Source organism: Montipora capricornis, chromosome 12 (assembly GCF_036669925.1).
Source record: "Montipora capricornis isolate CH-2021 chromosome 12, ASM3666992v2, whole genome shotgun sequence".
In the NCBI taxonomy this organism is placed as follows: Eukaryota; Metazoa; Cnidaria; class Anthozoa; order Scleractinia; family Acroporidae; genus Montipora; species Montipora capricornis.
Window position 1 is genome coordinate 29,672,438 of NC_090894.1, and position 7,500 is coordinate 29,679,937.

Below are 7,500 nucleotides of genomic sequence, written 5' to 3' on the forward strand. Positions count from 1 at the left end.
GGGCCTCAGAGAACCCCAATATAAAAAGTAAATGAGGCCAAAAGGATTTTTTTAAAAAGTGAAGGAAGCAGACAAACAGATAAATTTGGTTTTCTCAAACATGTTGATAGAGGTCGAATTACCACTGTGAACGATTTGGAAAGCTGACGTTTCAAGCGTTTGCCCTTTGTCAGAGCAAAGTCAAATCATTTTGCTCTGACAAATGGCTAACACTCAAAATGTCAGCTTTCCAAATCATTCGACCTCTATCAACCAAATTTTCCTGTTTCACTCTCCCACCGATGCAGCACCACAGTTTCTTTAGAAACTAGAAATTTGTTTACTGAGACAAACAGATAACTTGTTTTCTCATATAACCAATGCTATGCCATTATGGAACAGAATACTTTCCCCCTATCCTGGGCAAAACCAGCCTTTGGGTACGGCTTAGGTGATTCATGACCATCCATTGGTCAATCAAGGTCCAAGAGATCGGATCATGCCTTTACAGCCTACCTGACCGGCCAGTTGTGGCAAGTTGACCATGTAAAGGCATTAGCCTCCAGTCAACCTGTGAGACCCAACATGGGACAGAGCTCTGACAGGGATAGGTCGTGACGATCCACCTTCAAAGAGTGTAGGGTCAAGAGGCCTCTTCATGACTCATGAACCAACTTCCTCCATACTATATACCAATAAAGCCTTTCAGGCCTGCCCTTGCTGACTTCAAAAAATTTACTCCAAAATCTTATACGTAAGCCCAGCTCAAACATAGCACATAAGTGTGGTTTTAGGTGGCCCATCAACATCACACGGTCAGGGAGGAAAGCATTCATGCTAGGGTTAGCCACATTCCAAAATTGTCCATTATGGTATCCCAGGCCTTCGGGAATGTGCAACGACATTGAAACTTGCATTGCTCTATAGGACTCTTTGGAAGGTTGGTGTCTGAGGGGACACTTTCCCAGTGGGGACCAAGATGCCAGATGTTTTTGCCGTTTGCTTGCACAGCCTGTGGACTACGTGCAGAGATCAAACGAGTGATGCAGTCGTATAGCTCGTGGCAGCCTGCATCGAATTGCACAGGTTTCTGGTGAACTCCTGTAAGTAAGGCTGGCCTTTTAGGGAAGTGCCATGCAGATGACAAGTGCTGTCTTCATATATAGTAAAAACACACCACTGAGTGAGGACACGTATCTGGGTCCTGGAAATCTGGTCCTCAAGGCCCTGGACGAGTGCTTGGCGAAGCCTTGAGTTAGGGTTAGTGTAGTGGGATGACCATTGTCGGTGTGAATTCAATAGACGAGTGCTCAGAGAAGGTTTGTACCGTACATATCCACTGTCTTTCATGGGACTGTCATGGGTGTGGTCGGATAGCCCCTATCAAAGTGCATTAGCATTTATGGTTGGTCTCGAGGGAGAGCTAACATTAGGGGGCGTTTGGCATTTTCTTGTAGGTATGCCAGGTCTTCCAGGGCGAACCCTGCCACTCCCATGCTCAATCAAATGGGGCATCCCGTGGTGCAAGTCGCACACCCAAGGAAGGCTCTAGACCCTATCAAAAACACCATTTTTGACCATAATCCCCCCCCCCCCCCAACCCGTGATCCTCCAGACCCAACTAGGATTGCCTGCCAGTGTGAGACGCACCTGCCTGCCAAGTTTCAGCATCGTACCTTCAGAGCGAGGGTCACAATACATCGACACTTATCTAGCCTACTTCTGAAGACTCCCAAGTCCTTTAAGTGTGTACAACTCTCACCCCATTTGACAGGTCAAGTAACCCTAGAAAGTCAAAAGTAAAGCTATCCCAACATATCATATATCGCTAGAAAGGCCTCGCCGAGCAATAACCGCGTGACAAGATTTGGGTATCCTGTGTCGTGTTGGGTATCCTGTGCAACGTTTTAACTGCATAGCATTTCTACCTTTTATTCCCTTGGGACCAAACTCAGTCAACGTGAAGAGGCCACTTTGCCCCACCCATAGATACCACTTTCGCCCCGAGGTGAATCGACCCGCGGACGCTACGACCATAGTACAGTTATGACATTGACAAATTCACTTCAAGGAGCCGTTTAAAACGTACTAAGTGATTGAAATACGCTTAAATTACTATATCTACGGTGTAACGCTTGGCGAGAAAATAGATCTATGAAATTAAGCCAATTTTTAACCATGATTTTCACTCTAGATTACCCAGCGTAAAAATGCCCGCAAAAAATATACCTTAGTACATTTATGACATTGAGAAACTCACTTCACGGAGCCGTTTAAAACGTTATAAACGATTGAAATATGCTTAAAACTGCTTTATCTACGGTCTAACGCTTGGTGAGAACATAAATCTTTGAAATTGGGCTAATTTTGAAAATTGATTTTCGCTCTAGATCACCCGCCATAACAATGCACGTAAAAAGTAGCCTAAATTCACTTCACGGAGCCGTTTAAACGTAAAAGGCCATTGAAATACGCTTAAAACTGCTTTATCTACGGTGTTAGTAATGCTTGGTGAGAAAATAGATCTATGAAATTTAGCCAATTTTTAACATTGATTTTCACTCTAGATTACCAGGCATAAAAATTCCCGCAAAGAGTATACTATAGTACATTTATAACATTGAGAAATTCACTTCACGGAGCCATATAAAACGTAATAAGTTATTGAAATATGCTAAAAACTGCTTTATCCACGGTTTAAGAATCAGCGAAAACTTAAATCTCTGAAATTAGGCCATTTTGAAAATCGATTGTAACTCTAGATTACCCGGCATAACAATACCCGCAAAGATTATACTATAGTACAATTATGAGATTGAGAAATTCACTTCACGGAGCCGTTTAATTAAAAAGTAATGAGCCATTGAAATACGCTTAACCCTTTAAGCCCCGAGGGGTTCCCCATTGACGAGTAAAATCGTCTGGCGTTAGACAGAGTAAAATCTATAAGTGCCATTTGGCACTATTGGGGCTGAAAGGGTTAAACGGGGACATAGTTTTTTCACGCTGTTAGCTTAACCCTTTAAGCCCCGAGGGGTTCCCCATTGACGAGTAAAATCATCTGGCGTTAGACAGAGTAAAATCTATAAGTGCCATTTGGCACTATTGGGGCTGAAAGGGTTAAGGACGTTCGCGCTAATTGTTTATGCGCATCGTTACTGTGCACGCAAATGCACACGCCACGTCATACACGAGCGCGCGCGCTAAGTAATAAAATGAGAAATGATAGGGCAAAAGGCCATTGCTATAGCTTTGCCCGGATTTAACGGTCTTGGACGCTCGGGGACCCCTATTTTTCTCTCCAGAAACGGATTTTATTTACAATTATCTCCACGTTGTCCAAAAATGAACAAAAAATCAATGTGGGAAGTTAAAAAAATTTCAAGATTTCTGCTCACGGGATATCAAATTCTGCCATCTTGCGGCTGCAAGGCGAGTGAAACTGTGGTCGCTAAATGCGAACTTGATCTTTAAGGAACCTCACCAGTTGACTAAATTCACTTAATAAGTCCACTTAAACAATATTTGGCAGAGGAGATTTCACTTCAAAGATTTAATTGCAATATATTTGGGTTTGCCTTATTCGCTAACGAAGCCCGATTTTGTCACATTTTGGGTGTTTTTCCGGGCATGTTCTCTCCAAAACGAAGTCGGTGACCCTCCATTTTTTTTACATTTCTGACATAACTAACTCATCATCTTACAGTGGTAAAGGTTTCAGAAAAAAATCAATGTTAAAAAATTTTCGCGCGAACGTCCTTAAATCTCTGAAATTAGGCCATTTTGAAAATCGATTGTAACTCTAGATTACCTGGCATAACAATACCCGCAAAGATTATACTATAGTACAATTATGAGATTGAGAAATTCACTTCACGGAGCCGTTTAATTAAAACGTAATGAGCCATTGAAATACGCTTAAGGACGTTCGCGCTAATTGTTTCTGCGCATCCTTACTGTGCACGCAATTGCACACGCCACGTCATACACGAGCGCGCGCGCTAAGTAATAAAATGAGAAATGATAGGGCAAAAGGCCATTGCTATAGCTTTGCCTGGATTTAAAGGTCTTGGACGTTCGGTGACCCCTATTTTTCTTTCCAGAAACTGATTTTATTTACATTTCTCTCCACGATGTCCAAAAATGAACAAAAAATCAATGTGGGAAGTTAAAAAAATTTCAAGATTTCTGCTCACGGGAGATCAAATCCTGCCATCTTGCGGCTGCAAGGCGCGTGAAACTGTGGTCGCTAAATGCGAACTTGATCTTTAAGGAACCTCACCAGTTAACTAAATTCACTTAATAGGTCCACTTAAATAATATTTGGCAGAGAAGATTTCACTTCAAAGATTTGATTGCAATATATTTGGGTTTACAGACACTGGCCTTATTCGCTAACCAAGCCCGATTTTGTCACATTTTGGGTGTTTTCCGGGCATATTCTCTCCATAACGAAGTCGGTGACCCCCATTTTTTTTACATTTCTGACATAACTTACTCATCATCTTACAGTGGTAAAAGTTTCAGAAAAAAATCAATGTTGAAAAATTTTCGCGCGAACGTCCTTAAACCTCCTTTATCTACGGTCTAATGCTTGGTGAAGCAATAGATCTTTGAAATTAGGCCTACTTTGAACATCGATTTTCACTCTAGATTACCCGGCATAAAAATGCCCTCAAAAAGTGTACTATAGTAACTTCATGACATTGAGAAATTAACTTCACGGAGCAGTTTAAAACGTAATAAGTGATTGAAATATGCTTAAAACTGCTTTATCCACGGTTAAAGACTTGGTGGGAAGTTAAATATCTGAAATTAGGCCATTTTGAAAATTGATTTTCACTCTAGATTACCCGGCATAACAATACCCGCAACGGTATACTATAGTACATTTATGACATTGAGAAATTCACTTCACGGAGCCGTTAAAACGTAATAAGCCATTGAAATACGCTTAAAACTGCTTTATATACGGTATAACAGATCTCTGAACTGATTAGGCCAATTTTGAAAACTGATTTTCACTCTAGATTACCCGGCATAACAATACCCGCAAAGATTATACTATAGTACAATTATGAGATTGAGAAATTCACTTCACGGAGCCGTTTAAAACGTAATAAGTGATTGAAATATGCCTAAAACTGCTTTATCTACGGTTAAAGACTTGGTGAGAAGTTAAATCTCTAAAATTAGGCCAATTTTAAACATCGATTTTCAGTCTAGATTACCCGGCATAAAAATGCCCCCCAAAAAGTATACTACAGTAAATTCATGACATTAAGAAATTCACTTCACGGAGCCGTTTAAAACGTAATAAGCGATTGAAATATGCTTAAAACTGCTTTAACTACGGTTAAGACTTGGTGAGAAGTTGAATCTTTGAAATTAAGCCATTTTGAAAACTGATTTTTACGCTAGATTTACGGGGGGCATAAAAATGCCCGCAAAGAGTAGCCTATAGTACATTTATGACGTTGAGAAATTTTCTTCACAGAGCCGTTTAAAACGTAATAAGCGATTGAATTGTGTCAAAACTGGCTTATCCACGGTTTTTTAAGGCTTGGTGAGAAGTTAAATCCCTGAAATTAGGCCATATACTGAGTTTAGTACATGTTATGACATTGCGAAATTCACTTTACGGAGCCGTTATAGTCTTTAAAGCGTAACAAGGGATTGGAATTTGCGTTAAATTGATTTAAGTATGATTGTTTACACTTTTTAGGATTAAATGCAGTTGTAATTTTCATTTTTCGCTTAGAAATTTTACAATTAGCTTCGGTTAGGTTCGTATTTAATTGTGGAGAACATACTATAATGTACTATAGTGATACCCGCGTACTACGGTGCATTTTCAGCGGGTGTAACCCACAGGAGTCGCGAGAATCGGGTGACGGAACACGTGACTATCGTGGGTACTTCCCGGTCAGCGGGCAACGACATTGGTGAACATTCTTCAAATTAAACAACTTTTTGTTGAGGTTAGAGATCCCAACATACATATTTTTTTTGGGTTCATGTTCGAATTTTCTCGTAGACTACTAGCAGTCTTTTTTTTTTCCCAACTTCTGTAGAGCGTAGCTTGTCGCGTAGCGCGCGATTGATCGAGCGAACGAGGAAGCATAATTTTGTCGGCGCTTTTGCTCGCGTGATCTTAGGAAAAAAGGAGGACTGCTCCCAGTCTAATTTTCTCGTAAAACTGTTGCGCGTTTTGCGTTACCAGAAAGTCTACTCACCTTCATGGTTGCAGACACCTTGCACATTGATGGAATGAAAACCTTTCCTGTTGACATAACTATTTTCGTGTTGTGAGGGCGCTTGTAATCTGACGTGGGTTCCGTCAACGCATCCAATTACACAAGGAAATCCTCCGCGAAGGTAAAATGCGTTTTTAATTGTGGCACATTCGTCGTTCGTCGAAGGCCGCTTGATAAAGCGGGGCTGTTTCACGATTAAAGCCCGGGACACATCGGTAATGACTCTGGAAACGGTGGACTTATCCACACCGAAGGGGTCGCCTATAATAATATAATAATAATAATAACATATTGATATAGCGCAACCTAGACCTCGATGCGCTTTACAATGTTTCAAATGGATATAAAAATGAAATAATATAATTAATAAATTGGAACAGTAATATTCGCCAATGTAAATATTAAATGTGTGGTACTGTTAAATTAGTTCAAAAAATCAGATAGTATAGGCTTCCCGGTACAGCATTGTTTTTACTGCTTTCTTAAAGATGTCAAGAGACTTGATGCTTCTTATCTCAGTTGGCAGAGAGTTCCGGCTGGCCCAGCAATTGACAAGGAACAGTCGCCATAGGTGGACGTTCTGGCGAGAGGAACTGAGATAATAAGTTCTTGGGGGAAGATCTAAGTGAACGTGTAGGCTTATATTATATTCATCCAGCAGTTCGTTAATATAGGTAGGAGCAAGGCCATTGATAGCTTTGTAGATAAAGAGTAAGATCTTGAAGTCAATGCGGTATTTAACAGGTAACCAATGGAGCTCTTCAAGAACAGGGCTGATGTGATCTTTTATCTTTTATTTGCATACAACTCTAGCTGCGTTGTTCTGTATTCTCTGCAGCTTTTTCAGCTGATAGTCTTGGAGACCATAAAGAATACTATTACAGTAGTCAAGCTTTGATGATACAAAAGCGTGGACAAGACGCTCAGACTCAGCTTTGCCAATGTACTTACGGATTCTTCCTATATTGCGAATGCCTAAAGATGCTGCTTTACATACGTTGTTTACTTGAGTATCCAGACGTAGATGACTGTCACGGACGACGCCAAGGTCACGTGCTTCAGGCTTAGGTAGTATGGTTGAACCATTAACATTGACTGATATTGGTGCGTGTCGGCCAAATCGCGATGCAAAATGAACAATATCCGTCTTTTCTGGATTGCAAACCAGCATATTGATTGACAACCACGAAAAGATACTACGTAGACAAGATTGAAGCAATGATAGGGACTCTGCTTTTGATTTGGAATCCAAAGAGATGTATAA

The 7,500-nt window shown here is 40.7% G+C and overlaps 1 protein-coding gene and 1 long non-coding RNA gene across 2 annotated transcripts in view; one reads left to right on the forward strand and one right to left on the reverse strand.

Annotated features, from left to right (window-relative positions):
• LOC138026161 (kelch-like protein 3) overlaps nt 1–7,500 on the reverse strand; it is a 21,800-nt gene that overhangs the window by 7,065 nt on the left and 7,235 nt on the right. The gene's annotated exons all lie outside the window — the stretch shown is intronic.
• LOC138027005 (uncharacterized) overlaps nt 1–7,500 on the forward strand; it is a 12,954-nt gene that overhangs the window by 4,530 nt on the left and 924 nt on the right. The window contains exons 3-5 of the long non-coding RNA XR_011127389.1: nt 907–1,298; nt 6,230–6,357; nt 7,075–7,500. The exon at nt 7,075–7,500 is cut by the window's right edge and continues 924 nt beyond it. This is a non-coding gene — a long non-coding RNA (uncharacterized lncRNA). The remainder of the gene's footprint in view (nt 1–906; nt 1,299–6,229; nt 6,358–7,074) is intronic.